Source organism: Bombina bombina, chromosome 1, assembly GCF_027579735.1.
Source record: "Bombina bombina isolate aBomBom1 chromosome 1, aBomBom1.pri, whole genome shotgun sequence".
Taxonomy (NCBI): Eukaryota; Metazoa; Chordata; class Amphibia; order Anura; family Bombinatoridae; genus Bombina; species Bombina bombina.
In genome coordinates this window covers 269,534,288-269,550,540 of record NC_069499.1, presented here as the reverse complement: position 1 = coordinate 269,550,540, position 16,253 = coordinate 269,534,288, and positions in this window count along the sequence as shown.

Here is a 16,253-nt window from a genome sequence, read left to right as displayed (position 1 = left end):
TCCGGTAAATCCGGTCTCTGAAAGGACCCTACTTACCCTTGAGCATTCAACGGAGGTCCTTGGAACCCTAGGAGGCACGACCTACAATGCAGAGCCCTCTACCTCTCAAGTGAACACCATGCCTAGTCCTGGAGAGGGTACGATGACCATTCCAGGAGAGACCAAGGAGTGCACCTTTCTATGTGATGTCTGCCAGAGAGAGGGAACTGTAACAGAGGAACTAAAAGTGTTCTCCCCTCTCACCTTCCTGGAAACTGCAGAGCCAGAGATCAAGTGCCTAAGCACCTTATCGATCGCTAACTCCAGTTGTGGCAGGGAATGAACTAGGAGGAGAATTACTTTCTGTCTACGAGAGCCAGATTTCAGTGCAAACAATTCAATTGGTAGCACTGAGCCCTTGGAGCCGGCAACTTTTACACTCAGGGCACGTTCTCTCAATTAGCACCTCCAGCTCCGAACGCCATTGAGTGGGTTGATTGAGAAAGATATATAAAACAGGACTTCCCCACATTAACGCATATAAAGACGTTTCACTAGTCATCAAGGTAATTGCTTACAAAGTCCTGGACTGTTATAATAAGCTCTAAGGAAGTACGAGTGAACTGTTGTACTTATTTAGCAATATCCCAATTGCACTACAAAAGTTTATTCATAGACTATTATATCCAGGTTTAGCCTGAGACCTCACTAATGGTTAAAAACTGTCTATATACTCCAATTGTTGAATTTACATATATGACTAAAATATCTTAGTTATAGCTGTAGTGCATATCATATGTGTTTTATATGTTCTAGAGTTAAGCCCTTATAAGTGTATATATATATATATATATATATATATATATATATATATACTTATATATAAAGACTATCTCTTTTTGCTGAGGCCTGGAGAAGAGACGTGATAGACCCTTGGGTTCTGGAGGTCGTATTCCAGGATTACAGGATAGGTTTCAAGTCTTATCTGCCCAGGGGCAGATTCCTCCTGTCCAATATATCTTCAAGACCAGAAAAGAGAGACGCTTTCCTGGGGTGTGTGAGGGATCTCTCATCTCTCGGGGTAATCGTCCCAGTCCCTCAGGCAGAAAGAGGTCTGGGGTACTATTCAAACCTTTTCGTGGTCCCAAAGAAGGCAGGTACATTTCGTCCAATTCTGGACCTAAAGGCCCTAAACAAGTTTTTGTCATTTCCATCGTTCAAGATGGAGATGATCAGGTCAATTTTGCCCCTGGTGGAAGAGTGGCAATTAATGACAACTATAGACTTGAAGGACGCTTACCTTCATGTTCCAATCCACAAGGACTATTTCAGGTTTCTATAGTTCACCTTCCTGGACCAGCACTTCCAGTTTGTGGCCCTTCCATTTGGTCTGGCGACTGCCCCAAGAGTCTTCACAAAGGTTCTGGGAGCTTTACTCGCAGTAGCGAGAGCCAGAGGCATTGCAGTGGCACCTTATCTGGATGATATCCTGGTCCAGGCTCTGTCTTACAGTCTGGAAGAGGACCACTCGAGAGCTCTTCTCCTTCGGTCCCACGGGTGGAAGATAAATGAAGGAAAGAGTTAATTTGTCCCCAGCAACAGGGTGGAGTTCCTGGGTATGATAATAGATTCTTCAGCCATGAAGCTTGCGTCCAACTGTCTAGCTCTTCAGACATCATCCAGGACATCTGTGGCCAGATGTATGGAGGTGATCGGGCTCATAGTATCCAGCATAGATGTCATTTCATTCGCCAGGTTCCATCTCAGACCTCTTCAGCTGTGCATGTTGGGACAAAGGAACGATCATTCAGATCTGTCACAACAGATATCTCTACACAGACCGGTGAGTCCCTATCTTGGTGGACCATCCTGGGAGATTGTGACCATGGATGCAAGTCTATCAGGATGGGGAGCTGTCTGGGGTGCCAGAAAGGCACAGGACAGATGGACTTGAGAAGTGTCGAATCTACCTATAAATATTTTGGAACTTCGAGCAGTATTCAACACTCTGAGGGATTGGCCCCTTCTGGGGTCGTCCCGATTCATCAGATTCCAGTTGGACAACATTACCTTGGTGGCTTACATAAACCATCAGGGGGGGACGAGAAGCTCCCTAGCCATGAGGGAAGAATGGACGGAGACTCACAATTGTTCGCTCTCAGCGATTCACATTCCGGGTGTGGAAAACTGGGAAGTGGATTTTCTGAGCAGACAGATGTTTCATCCAGGGGAATGGTCCCTCCATCCCAAGATGTTTGCGGAGATCTGCAGCAGATGGGGGACGCCGGAGATAGATCTCATGGTGTCCAGACTCAATTGCAAGCTACCCAGAAACGGGTCGCGATCCAGGGATCCCCATGCAGAACTGATAGATGCCTTGGCGGTACCCTGGGACTTCAACCTAATTTACATATTTCCATCGTTGCCTCTTCTACCGCGGGTAGTGGCCAGCATCAAGTAGGAGCAAGCTTCGGCTATTCTGATTGCTCCGTCGTGGCCGCGGAGGATGTGCTTTGCGGATCTGGTGGCAACGTCATCATCTCCGCCGTGGAAGTTACCTTGTCGCAGGGATCTGCTAGTTCAAGGTCCTTTTCTACATCAAAATCTCGATTCTCTGAGGCTAACTGCGTGGAGATTGAACGCCTAGTCTTAGCCAAGAGAGGATTTTTGGAAAAAGTGATTGACACTCTTGTTCAGGCCAGGAAGACGGTCACTCGTCACATCTACCACAAGGTGTGGAGGACCTACTTGTCCTGGAGTGAGGAGTGAGGATATCCCTGGCATAAGGTCAGGGTATTCAGGATTTTGGCTTTTCTCCAGGACGGTGTGGATAAGGGCCTTGCCGCCAGTTACCTGAGGGGACAAATCTCAACTTTATCTGTACTGTTGCATAAGAAGCTTGCGGAGCTTTCTGACATTCAGTCCTTTGTTCAGGCACTGGTGAGGATCAGGCCTGTCTTCAGGAACCCGGCTCCTCCTTGGAGCTTAAACTTGGTTCTTAAGGTTTTGCAGAGAGCTCCGTTTGAGCCTATGCATGCTCTTGACATTAAAGGGACATCCAATTTTTTTCTTTCATGATTTAGATAGAGAATACAATTTTAAACAACTTTCTAATTTACCTCTATTATCTCATTTGTTTCATTCTCTTGGTATCATTTGTTGAAGGAGCAGCAAAACACTAATGGTTTCTAACTGAACTTATGGGTGAGCCAATCACAATGGAGATATATATGCAGCCACCAATCAACAGCTAGGACCTAGGTTTTCTGCTGCTCATGAGCTTTCCTAGATAAACCTTTCAGCAAAGGATTACAAGGGAAGGAAGCAAATTAAATAATAGAAGTAAATTGAAAAGTTGTTTAAAATTGTATTCTCTAGTTGAATCATGAAAGAAAATGTTTGGGTTTCATGTCCCTTTAAGGTTCTTTCATGGAAAGTCCTATTATTACTGGCTATTGCATTGGCACGCAGAGTCTCTGAGTTGGCGGCCTTCCAATGTGAGCCTCCCTACTTAGTTTTTCATGCTGATAAGGCGGTTCTTCACACTGGATTGTGATTCCTTCCCAAGGTAGTGTCAAGTCGTAACATCAATCAGGAAATAGTGGTTCCTTCTTTGTGTCCTAACCCTTCTTCTTCGAAGGAGAGGTTACTTCATAATCTGGACATTGTTCTGGCTTTAAAGTTTTATCTTCAGGCCATGAAGGAGTTCAGACAGGCTTCGTCCTTATTTGTTGTGTCTTCAGGGAAGCGCAGGGGGCAAAAGGCCTCTGCTACCTCTCCATCTTTTTGGTTGAGGAGTATGATCCATCTGGCATATGAGACAGCGGGACACAAGCCTCCTGAGAGGATTACGGCTCACTTGACTAGGGTTGTGGCCTCTTCTTGGGCCTTTAAGAATGAGGCTTCTATGGAGCAGATTTGTAAGGCGGCCTCTTGGTCTTTCTTACATACTTTTGCAAAAAGTTTGACGTTTTTGCTTCGGCGGAAGCAGCTTTTGGGAGAAAGGTTCTGCAGGCTGTGGTGCCCTCAGTATAGGGTCAGTATAGGGTCTGCCTCCTTTTACCCTCCTGCTTTTTTCATTCCTCTAGAGCTTGGGTATTTGTTCCCACAAGTAATGAAGGAAGCAGTGGACTCTCCTCCCATTAAGATAGAAAACACTGGCACTCACAGGAAGCTGTGCTGTCCCCAGAGTCGCAGCCAGTTAACCCCAGACAAGTCTGGGTGCAAGAACCATAGGGAAAATTACAAAACAAATTAATACAACACACAGAGAAAGTCCAGCACTCACTTACAAGCTCTCAGCTAAAATTAAAAGCAAAAATGGAAAGGTTAGTTACCGTATTTGGCCAAAATTTTAATCAGGATTTTCTTATAAATGACTATAACACCTTAATTTTTCAATAAAATTTTCATTTAACACTACAGAATCTTAATGTACATATTTCTCAATGTCCAATACACTCTTGGAGCATAAAAATACAAACCACAAAATAGTTAAAATAAAATTAGCTGCCTGTGCTGTGGTTACATAGTAGCCACTAGCCAGTTCTTAGGTCTTCTGACTCAACATTGTCATGTTTTCTTGGGCAGTCATTCTAACTGTGGTATGATTAACATACGAAGCAGTGTAAGCATGGAGAAATCTGAAAAGTGCTGACTTTACAGCAGTATGACTTGTGTATAATATAAGTGCAGTAAAGGTAGTACAATGCACACACTGCTGCATGTGTTATTCATTTAGATGAGTGACTGTTCAGGCAAACATGAGGAATGTGGCATTGTCATTGTCATATTACATCACACAGCTATTCTGTAGTAGTAGTACATAACAGAACACTAAGATCATTTATAGTTAGAGGCTAGAGTACATAATACAAACAAGTGAACTGAACACATACAAAGCTAATTGAAATGAAATTAGCTGGCCAGTTCTTACCACATTGTCCATGTTTTATTGGGCAATCAGTCTAGCTGTGGTATGAGTAACATATGAAGCAGTGTGTGCATGGAGAAACCTGAAAAGTGCTGACTGTCCAGCAGCATGATTTGTGTTTCTAAGTGCAGTAAAGGTAGTACTTAGTACAATGCACACTGCTTCATGCGTTAGTCATTTAGCTGAGTGACTGTCCAGGAAAACATGAGGGATGTTGCATTGACAAGGTCAATCCTGACATCCTACAGCCTGTCATATTACATACATTTTTACAGCTATAGCTGTAGTACAGAACATTAAGAACAGTTATAGTTAGAGTACACCACCGCTTGACCACCGCCACACCACTCCCTCCCAGATGAAGAAGACCTAATCGTGTAGGTCTAATATAGATATATTTATACAGTATATATATATATATATATATATATATATATATATATATATATATATAGAGAGAGAGAGAGATCCGCACTCACTGGACTTTTCAAAAGCAGGTGCCAATTTATTGTGACGTTTCGGAGATCAAACCGTCCTCTTCATCAGACCAAAAAAAGGGAGCAATACAGTGGACTTATATAGCCAATAACCCCTCCCCCAGAAAATGACATAAAAGATCATTACCATAGTAAGAGAAAAATAATAAGTGTAACAATGTGCAGCATGTATCAAGGTATTCAACCTTCATTGTGTACTATATGTAAAGTGTAAATCAGAGGAATTAACATAAAAAACTATATGGACATCCACATTAGGCATATCAGAGTTGGATGGAAATAGAACATATTTATGCAGTGTATAACTAATAGACTATTGTTATGGGCTAAAACAATATACAGTATATAATGCAATTGTCACCAAGTATATCTATACAGAGGTTATGAGACATATCAGAGAGATATAGAACATCTTGAGATCAAAACAGATCAATGTTTATAAGTGCGCAGATCATACCGTTGCGCTCAGCTCAGAATTGCTGACAGGCAACACGCTGTAAGAGATTACACATCAGTGGGTGTAACTTCCTGTCATGCTGCGTGTATGTTGTGTATACGCCCCCATGGCCAATGAGGTCCATCGTTCACATGGGAGGGTCCACCCCTCAAGGGATAATAAACAAACCAAAACATACGCAGAGCGTGACCGAAAAAGTAACACTTCGCAATGTATCGCATCTACAGCAAAACCATACACAAAGGATATTGAGTTATAAATATTCACTAGAAAGTGCTGGGAATATCAGAGGTGCTGTGAATGAGAGAATATACGTTGGTACATACAGTGATCAATTAAGTCTTAACATATATCAATAAGGATTATTACTATAAATGGTTACTCCATCAAGATCCGATAGGCTGAGAAATATATCACTATGGCCCTAATAACTAGAAGTATGAGTCAAATTGGATACTAGACCCAAATCAATTGTACAGAATTAGGGTAACATGCGTTAGGTTTAAGCATGTCTACCACTAATGTGAATATCTTCTAGATTGTGTATAACAGAAAAAAAGGTATTTTACCTACAAGAGGTAAAATTTAAGAGGGGCGCTTAATGCATAAGCTAAGGTCAATAATATATGTAAAGCAACACTTAGGGGTATATTCCCAATATTTAATTTGCAAAATTCAACAGAACATAGAAAATAAAATAAAAAATAAATACAAAAAACACAATATAAACGGAATTGAGTGTACAAATGTGGCCACAATTTGATACACAATATTGAATTGCAATTCATAAAAACCTATACACTGAGTGAAAAAGATGTATTATTTAAAATTATTTAAAAATATAGCAATAAATATCATAAATGATTTCAGTAAAATATGTGCTAATAAGCTAGGTTCTCAATATAGCAGCAGTATGTGACTAAATTATAAACAAAATGTTTTATGTCCAGTCCACTTTTCTTCTTAAAAATATTTGCACATTATTCACGGTATTAGTAACCATTCAAAAGAAATTTTGCCATAAAGTTTTGTATCAATGGGTTTGTAGTGGATTTATTGTCACTTATTCATTTATATATTATTCCCAGGTTTGGCAAGTTTATACAATGTTGCAATGCTATCCTTGACTGTATTGCAATCTACCTCTAGGGATAGATATTTGTATTCCTTGTTGTGATAAAAATGACAAAGTTACCTTTAATTCTTGTAGATCAAGTATGTCGTTATTGTATAGCACATCCTTCAGTAATGAAGCAAAGAAGGAACTTCCGATCTTTACAAGTATCCTTGTGTCTTTGAAGTACACCCCCTTGGTGCTTGGCTAGTGGTCTTTTGCGGATTGCTCAATAGACAGCTGTTCCAGTCGTTGCAAGAGCCTATCACAAGGATTTGTTTTTGTACCACCTGAATACTGGGCTCGCGGGGTTATTTGAAAGTATAACAGCTGATGTCTTTGAAAAAGCAGTTTATCCGCTGTTTCTGGTTACGATCCTCACTGTACCCTGTCCGGGGTATTTATTTCTTTGCCGATATATGAAAAAAACGGCTTTTAATCCTTGGGATCTATCTCCAGTGATAGATGTAGTAGTTTCCTTAAGTTACAGAGCCAAATCTACATGTTTCGGCTCGGTAGTGAGCCTTTATCAAGATGACTCCTTAGTTAGATACCTGAATTTTTATATCCTGTCCTCTTTGTTTTTCCGGTTCATTTAACCTCTTAGGGTATTATGTTGCAAGTGAAATTACTTATTGATTCTGGGTTACATATGTTACTTCAATTTAATTCATTTATATGTTGCTATAATCATTAGTTTGAAAACAAATAGAAAAACAAATCATTAGTTTGAAAACAAATAGAAAAATAAATAAAAATAAAAACATTAGATTGAATATATTGTTCAATTCAATTTTGATTATATTGGAAAATACCCAAATCACTGCTTGTACATATATCTACTAAAATATATATATAATCCTATCAAAAAAGTATATGTATAACCTTATAATTTAATATTATTAAAAGTTTTTTAAAATTTCTTTTAATATATATGTGGATTTAAAATATATAGGTGGGAGTAAATGAATTATATATAAAAAAAGAGTCAAAATATGCACTATAATTCTGTTAAAAGGACTTTTGAGTAATAGAGAAAAACATATAAATTAATATAATTTAAAAGTTCTTTTATATATATATATGGATTAAAAATATAGTGTGGGAGTATATAAAAAATTGAATATAAAAAATTACACTATAATTCAGATAAAAGGATTTAGATCCAATTCTGCATTTAACCCATATGGGGTTAAGGAGTTAAAATTGACTATTAATTCTGCTTCATTGTATAGAAGATCTGTAGTAATTGTTAATTTGTTAGTACCAAAATTACTTGTTTTCACTTTTTTTTTTTTTTTATATTTTATTTCTTTATTGAATTTTTCCTTTAAAGAGGTACATCAGATGATACATAGTGAGAATACATTTAATATCATAATCCAAAGACTACAGATAATGCAAAATTCTTCCTAGGACCTCTATAACCAATCGCTAAAATTAACACTTAGCGAATAAAATTAACTAAACATTAACATTTTCAACAATTGCATCCTGCAGAGAATGACTACCCAAGTCTTGTCAAGTTTGCGGCATGAACATATGTTTGTATACTCTGAATACATAGAATGTTGTGATTTCCAGACGCCACTTATTGCCCCCTTATATGCTCATACTGGCGTAAAATATCTCAGACTGAGTTAAGTTAAAGACCAGCATATGATTCCCAGAAGAATAACATGTCGGTGTACATTGTTAACCTGTTTGTCTTAAAATAGGAATATCTCTCTAGCATCAGTGTTTCTTTTACTTTCTCCCTCCATCTACTTATTGTTGGGATTTTATCAGATCTCCATGAGGAGGCTATGAGCTGTTTGGCTACATTCAACATGATATGCCCCAAATTTCTTTTAATGGTACACTTAACATCGTTCAACATATTAAACATGCATATTAGTGGATCCTGTGGGATATTGCAAGATAAAACTGTATTTATTTCTTTTATTATTTTCTTCCAAAATGGTTTGATTAACTCACAGGACCACCAAATGTGACCCATGTTACCTACTGCCTGTCTACATCTCCAGCATTTCTCAGTGGCTGAGGGGAATAAATATTTCAGTCTATTTGGTGTGAGATACCAACGAAACAATATTTTATAGTTAGTTTCTATTGCATGAGTTGTGTGAGCTGAGTGAGCTATGTTGTAAAATATCTTATTCCATGTTTTAGAATCCTGTGGCCCTGTGAGATCTCTTTCCCACCCTTTTATATATCTATGGGGCTTGGGGGCTGGGGACTCAAGTAGTAGTTTGTATGTGGTTGAAATAATCTTTTTATGTGCAGTGTTATTAAAGCACATCTGTTCAAACGTTGTCAATTTTCTCAGAAAATTGGCCTTTTCTCTATGCGTGTAAATGTAATGGCTCGCCTGATGGTATCTCATCCATTGAGCGAAATACCCATTTCCTATGTCCAAAAGATCAGATCTTGGGGTTAGTTTCCCCAAATTGGTCATTAATGATACTGGGATGTAGCCTTTTAGACTAATGTTGTGACCTGAGCTATGTTCTAGACCCTCTATGAATTCGGGGTTTGCCAGAATTGGTGTCAGCGGGGTGTAAGCGCTAGAAATGCCTTGATATCTATCCCGTATAAACTTCCAATCCCTAAGGGTGCTTAAGATAGTGGCAGTAAAGTTAGTATGAGGTTTGGACAGTAATTTAGGTAGCCAACATAACCCCCCTAGTTGTGATATTCCCGATATGTCATGTTCTAAATGTATCCAGTGTTTAGGTTCTTCTACTGAGTGCCTACTCCAGTCAATAATTCTTTGCAATGAGATTGCTTGTTTATATAAAGTTATATTGGGTACACCCAAGCCTCCCATATCTTTGTTTGCATACATGGACAGCATGTTTACTCGAGGGGGTCTTTTTTTCCAGATGAAACTGTGAATGACTTTTTGTAGCTTCAAAATGTATGTCTGTGTGTTAGGTAGTGGTAGCGTCTGCAAGATGTATAAGATCTTTGGTAAAAGTACCATCTTAACAGAATTTATTCTCCCGATCCAAGATATATTCTTAGCCAGCCATGTCGACGCCTGATTGGTGATTGTGTTTAGTAATTTGGAGTAATTAAATGTTCGAATGGAATCTATATTGTTCAGCAAGTGTACTCCTAGATATTTTATAGATTTCTGTTGTATCGCGAAGGGACTATGGGTCTGAATTAAGTTCTTGATATTGGTAGGTAAATTTAAGGGCAATAGTTCTGATTTATTTGCGTTTATTGAGAAGTTTGAAACCTCTCCATAATCTAAGAATTCTGATTGTACCGCGGAGAGAGAGTCAAGAGGGTTTACCAAGGTCAATAAAATATCATCTGCAAACATAGATAATTTGTATTCCTTATGATTGATATTTATTCCTGCTATATTGTTGTTTGATCTTATTTTACACGCCATCATTTCTAATGATAGGATGAACAATAGTGGGGAGAGTGGGCAACCTTGGCGAGTGCCGTTGCGTATTTCAAATTGTTCCGATAATGTACCATTTATTCTGATTTGGGCTGTGGGAAATGAGTAAAGGGCCATGACTCTGTTTATAAATGGAGGGGGAAACTTGAACTTATGAAGAGTGGATTCTAGAAAGGTCCAGTCTAACCTATCGAACGCTTTCTCAGCGTCAGTGGAAAGCATAACTGATGGTATGGTCTTGGTATTTATATAATCTAATAAGTTTAGTAGTTTAACCGTGTTGTATTTCGCCTCTCTCCGCGGTACAAACCCCACCTGATCTGGCGAAATCAAATGTGGTAATAATTTATTAAGTCGGGCTGCTAGTACTTTGGCATAGACCTTAAGGTCTATATTCAGTAGCGATATGAGGCGGAAATTCGCTGGAGTGTCAGGTTTCTTGCCTGGTTTAGGGAGTACAGTGATAACTGCTTGTAACATGGTGTCTGGAAGTGTACCCCCATTGTCAATCTGATGAAAAGTTTCTAACATGTGAGGTGATAATAGGTGCGAGAATAATTTATAATAAGAGCCCGAGAATCCATCCGGTCCCGGAGCCTTCTCAGGCTTCAGAGACCTAATAGCCTCTATGATCTCTTTGTGAGTTATCTGGGCCTTTAACATCTCACTATCTTACTCAGAGATTTCTGGAGCCTTGATTTTGTCCATGTAATTTGTACATTTGGTTTCGTGATCTGAAACTAATCTATTTGGATAGAGATTGTATAGGGTGTGATAGTAGTTTATAAAGATCTCAGCTATGCGTTTGGTATCTTCCACTCTTTCCCCTTTTTGGTTGTTTATTGAATAAATATAAGTTTTTGTTTGTTTGGATTTTAGTGATCTGGCTAGTTGACGTCCCGGTTTATTGGCATCATGATAGAATCTCTGCTTAAGTTTAAATGCTGCTGTCTGTGCTTTGATATGTAAGTGAGATTGCAGCTTAGATCTATAGAATTTTAGCTGTTGTAGGACTTTTTCATCTTGTGGGTGTATTTTATGAAGGTAGTCTAAATGCTCTAACTCCTTGGTGATATGTGTGTATTCTTCTCTCTGTTGTTTAAGCTTGTTAGCTCGTAGTTTAATTAGAGTGCCCCTAATGTAGCTCTTGTGAGCCTCCCACACCATGGCAGGTGCTACATCCCCCTTAGCATTTTGTGTGAAATATTCCCTGATTTCCTTTTCTAAGGTATGACATATCATCGGGTCTAGTAATAAGGTTTCATCTAACCTCCATGTAAAATCCTTTATGGGAGCTGAGGGCCAATCTATGACACATCTAACCATAGAGTGATCTGACCACGCTGTGTGCGTGATGGATGTTGATTTAGCGTTTGCCAGGATTATGTGGTCTAGTAAAATAAAGTCTATTCTTGAGTATGTTTTATTCGGATTAGAAAAGAATGTGTAATCTCTACGTTCAGGGTTTGCAATTCTCCAAGGGTCGTGTAAACTGAAGGATCTTAAAAAATTCCCTGTTGATTTAAGTGTGCGTTTTGCAATTTGTATGTGCGGGTTTGAGCTATCCAATTTAGGGTTAAGCGGTAAATTAAAATCTCCTAAAACTATCAGCTGACCTTTGTGGATGTCCTGGAGTAGAGGGACTATAGCTTTGAAGAATAATGCTTGTTTGTGGTTTGGAGCGTATAAGTTCACAATAGTTACCAATTTATTGTATAGTATGCCATTAATGGCTAAGAATCTGCCCTCTGTGTCTTTCTTCTGAGCTATTAATTTGAAAGGTATGGAATTACGTATTAGAATGCTGACACCATTTATTTTTTTGTTCTTGTGTGCGCTATAGAAGTGTTGGGAGAAACAGCTATGGAGATATTTGGGTATAGACCCTCTCTTAAAATGAGTTTCTTGCAGGCCTACTATCTCCCCCCCTTTTTGTACTATATCTCTAAGGGCCATTGATCTCTTGGATGGGGAGTTGAAACCTTTTACATTTTGTGTTGCAAAATGGACAGTGGCGTCTGTTACTCTATTACCTTTATCATACATAAGTTGTGTCATCTGGTGGACTTATCCATCTATTTAAGGAAGCATCTCTGCAGGTAAACTCCTAAAATCAAACTAAAAACATAAACATCAAACATTTTAAAGACTTTAACCTTACATCTAAAGAGGGAAATGACTGAAAGATTCCTTTTTTGGAATCATTCAGCCCACAAAGTGCGAGCAGTTTCATTACTTATTACGACCTACATTTACTATAACAAGGACTTAGTTATTGTATGGTCAGAACTATACATTTTTAGAAACCTAGAACAGACAAAAGAAACAACTAGTAATATTCATACTGTCATCTCCATTTTCCGGCTAATAACGTTTGGTTATGCAACCTACATCTAGCAAAGGATACATGCCTATACACATACTCAGCCCATGCGGGCTCTAGAGTCTGAAGGTGGTATGGGTGTTTTCAGTCTTTTGTTGCGGACTGTTTGCCACTCCCTACGTTGTGCTAAGGGAGAGGCAAGAGGGTCCCCTGCTGGGGCAATACTTTGTCTTGTGTCAGAGTCAATTAACGGTGGAGGTATTTCCAACTTTCTGCAGCATTCTTCAATTTCCTCAGGTGAGGAACAGCTCGCCCTTCTGTTCTTCCAAATGATGAGCAACTGAAATGGATGACCCCATCTGTAAGGGATATTTCTAGCCTGTAGGTGTTTCGTCAATGGAGAAAGTTCTTTTCTTCTGGCTAGTGTTCTGGATGATAAATCTGCAAAAAACTGAAGGGTGCTGCCATCTTTCTGGATGGGACGTTTGTCTCTCGCTGCTTTCATGAGCTGTTCTTTAAGCTGGTATTCTGTGATTCTTATAATCACATCTCTGGGAGGTGCAGATTCTGGAGGCTTTGGCCTAAGGGCCCGGTGCGCTCTGTCTATACCAATTATTGAGTTGTCCGCTGGGTCTCGAAGTTGTGAGAACAGAGCTTGCAAATAGTCATTTAATGCTGAGGCCTCTATTTCTTCTGGAATACCACGTATTCTGATATTTTGTCTTCTGGACCTGTTCTCTATGTCCTCGATTTTATCTTCCATCTGTTTGATGGTTTGGTCTTGTTGTTCTAACTGGTTGTGAACATTTGTGAAGTAGGCATTATGTTCTTGAGCAGTATCTTCTAAAGTATTGACTCTGGTACCAATCTCTTTTATGTCTCTTTTCAGTTCTGAAATTTCGTCTTTTATGCATTGCTTCACCTGAGAAATCAATGCAGAGAAATCTTGTTTTGAGGGTATAGAAGACAGCACAGACTGTGGCACAGACATCATATTTTCTTCTTCCTCAGAACCTAGGTCTGAAGTATCTGATGAAATATGTGATCTTTGCGATGCTGTGGGGGTTTCTTTTGATATCTGGGGTGTAGAGGACTTGAAATAGTCATCCATGGAAGGATTTGCTTGTCCGCTTCCCTTGTTTTGCTTTGCTTTTGATATGCTTTTTCTAGGAGACATTTTGGCTGTGTTTACCTTGGAGCAGTGAGCTGATCTGGAGTGTGATGATATATAAGATATACTCCACTTGGTCTTAGCTGCCTTTACATATAACTCATAGGAAAGGAAGACACAATAAAGCAAAGTAGATGGTGTGCAAAAAGTTAGTGCTGAAGTATAGACTCTGATATCATGGAATATTAACAGTTAACATTGATGTGTTTATATCCAAGACAAGATTCACTCTTCCTCATAATCAGCTTTCATGGTATGACCACTAAATGTGATGTAGTGTAAAATACTCAGATTGCCCAGGCACGTTATAATCAGACAGTTCACTAAGTATGCATCTCCTTTCGTATGTGCCTGTTCTGTGTATAATGAAGCTTTCAATGTGCCTGCTGTCCCTAATTTGTTTGATTACCAGTGTATTCTTGCTCTGGAAGGTCTTAGGGGTTTCACAGGCTGAACCGCAAGTTTAGCTTAGAACCGCTGTTTAGCAAATAAATACTTGTAGGTACCTTTTATTTTTGGTGATCTGCTTCTGATTATGGTGAGAAGGGTGTTTTAGTCTGTCTCTCTCCTGTTCCGGTTATCCGTTTAGTGAACTGTGTCATAAGATCATGTTCAGGGAGGCTTGTTATAATAAGTGTGTATGTGCTTTTAAAATGGCGGCCGCCATCATTCTCTATGCCTCTCTGCCCGTTACTCACTCTGAGAATTTTTGTAACAGCGGTAAAATTCCCCGGCTAGCAGCATTACCTCATAACCTTCCACCGGATCGATGTGGTGATGTGTCGGGGAGTTCCTCTGATAGCTCAGTACTTTTTGAGCTGTTTGCACACGTTATTCCAGCCAGTAGGTGTTAATGGTGGCGAAATGGTCAGCGGCCGCTCATCAATTCATTTTTAAGCTTAGACCTTGATTAAGCACCTCCGGTCTGTGCAATCAAGGTGATATGCAAGGTCTATGATGGTTTTAGGGCACTAATGTGGGCTTAGACACCGGAGCTCACCTAATGTGCGGCCATCCTCATTCAGTGCCGGCTCCGCCCCCCCCTGTTTTCACTTTTTTTATACTCCAATATAAAAAAACCTCTGTTTTCTGATCATGATCATCTTTAAAATGCTTGGATAATAGATGATCTTCATATCCCCATTCTATGTTTAGAAGATGTTGTCTAATTCTATCACGTAGGGGTTGTCCCGTTTGTCCCAAATACTGTTTCTTACACGGACATTGAATTAAATAAATAACATTTCTATCAGTACATTTGATAATATCTTTAATTTTATGTTTAAATTCTGTCTGGCTAGAACTCACTATTTTACATTTATTGCTAAATTTACAAGCTTTACAGGATCTACATGGAAAAAAACCTTCTAACTTATTTCCTTCTAGGTCTGTGAAATAGCCTACTTTTTTCTTATTTCTAAATTTGCTTGGTGCAAGTAAAATTTTTAGAGTTTTTGCTTTTCTATAAATAACTTTCGGTTTATCTTCTACTAATTCTCCTAGAATTGGGTCTTTTTTTATAAAGTGCCAGTGCTTTTTTTAATTTTTTCCACTAATCTATAATCAGAATTAGTATATTAGTAATATCTGTTCTTTTTTTAAAAATTTTTGGAGAAGCTTTTCTGGATAATAATTCTGGTCTCTCTTTCACCTCCGCTTCTTTTTTAGCTTCCATTATCAATTCTTGGTTATATCCTCTCTCAATAAATTTATTCTCAAGAATACTGGCCTGTTCTTGATAATCTTCTATAGAAGAACAATTCTTTCTTAATCTATAAAATTGGCCCTTTGGTATATTTAGCTTCCACTGTTCTAAATGACAACTCGTAGAGTGAATATAATTATTCAAATCCACTTTTTTTAAAAATATTTTTGTTTTAAGATTCTTTTCGCACTTTTCAATTGTTAAGTCTAAGAAATGTATAATTGTACTATTTGTTTCGTGGGTGAAAGAGATATCCCACGTATTTTTATTTAAGTCTTCCATAAATACTTCAAATAATTCTTGTCCACCCCTCCAAATGATAAAAATATCATCGATAAAACGTTTAAAAAGCACGAGGTTTGCACCCCAGCATGAGTCTATTATATGTTTTTGTTCAAAGAGACCCATAAATAAATTGGCATAGCTGGGTGCAAACCTCGTGCCCATTGCTGTTCCTTTTATTTGCAAGAAAAATTCTGCATTAAAGCTAAAATAGTTATTCTCTAAAATAAATAAAATACATTCTAATATAAAATCTGCTTGTACTATAGGTAGGTCTTTATCATTATGTAGATAGAATTTTATAGCTTCAATGCCCAATTTATGTTTAATGTTAGAGTACAAAGAATTAACATCGCAGGTTGCAAATATAT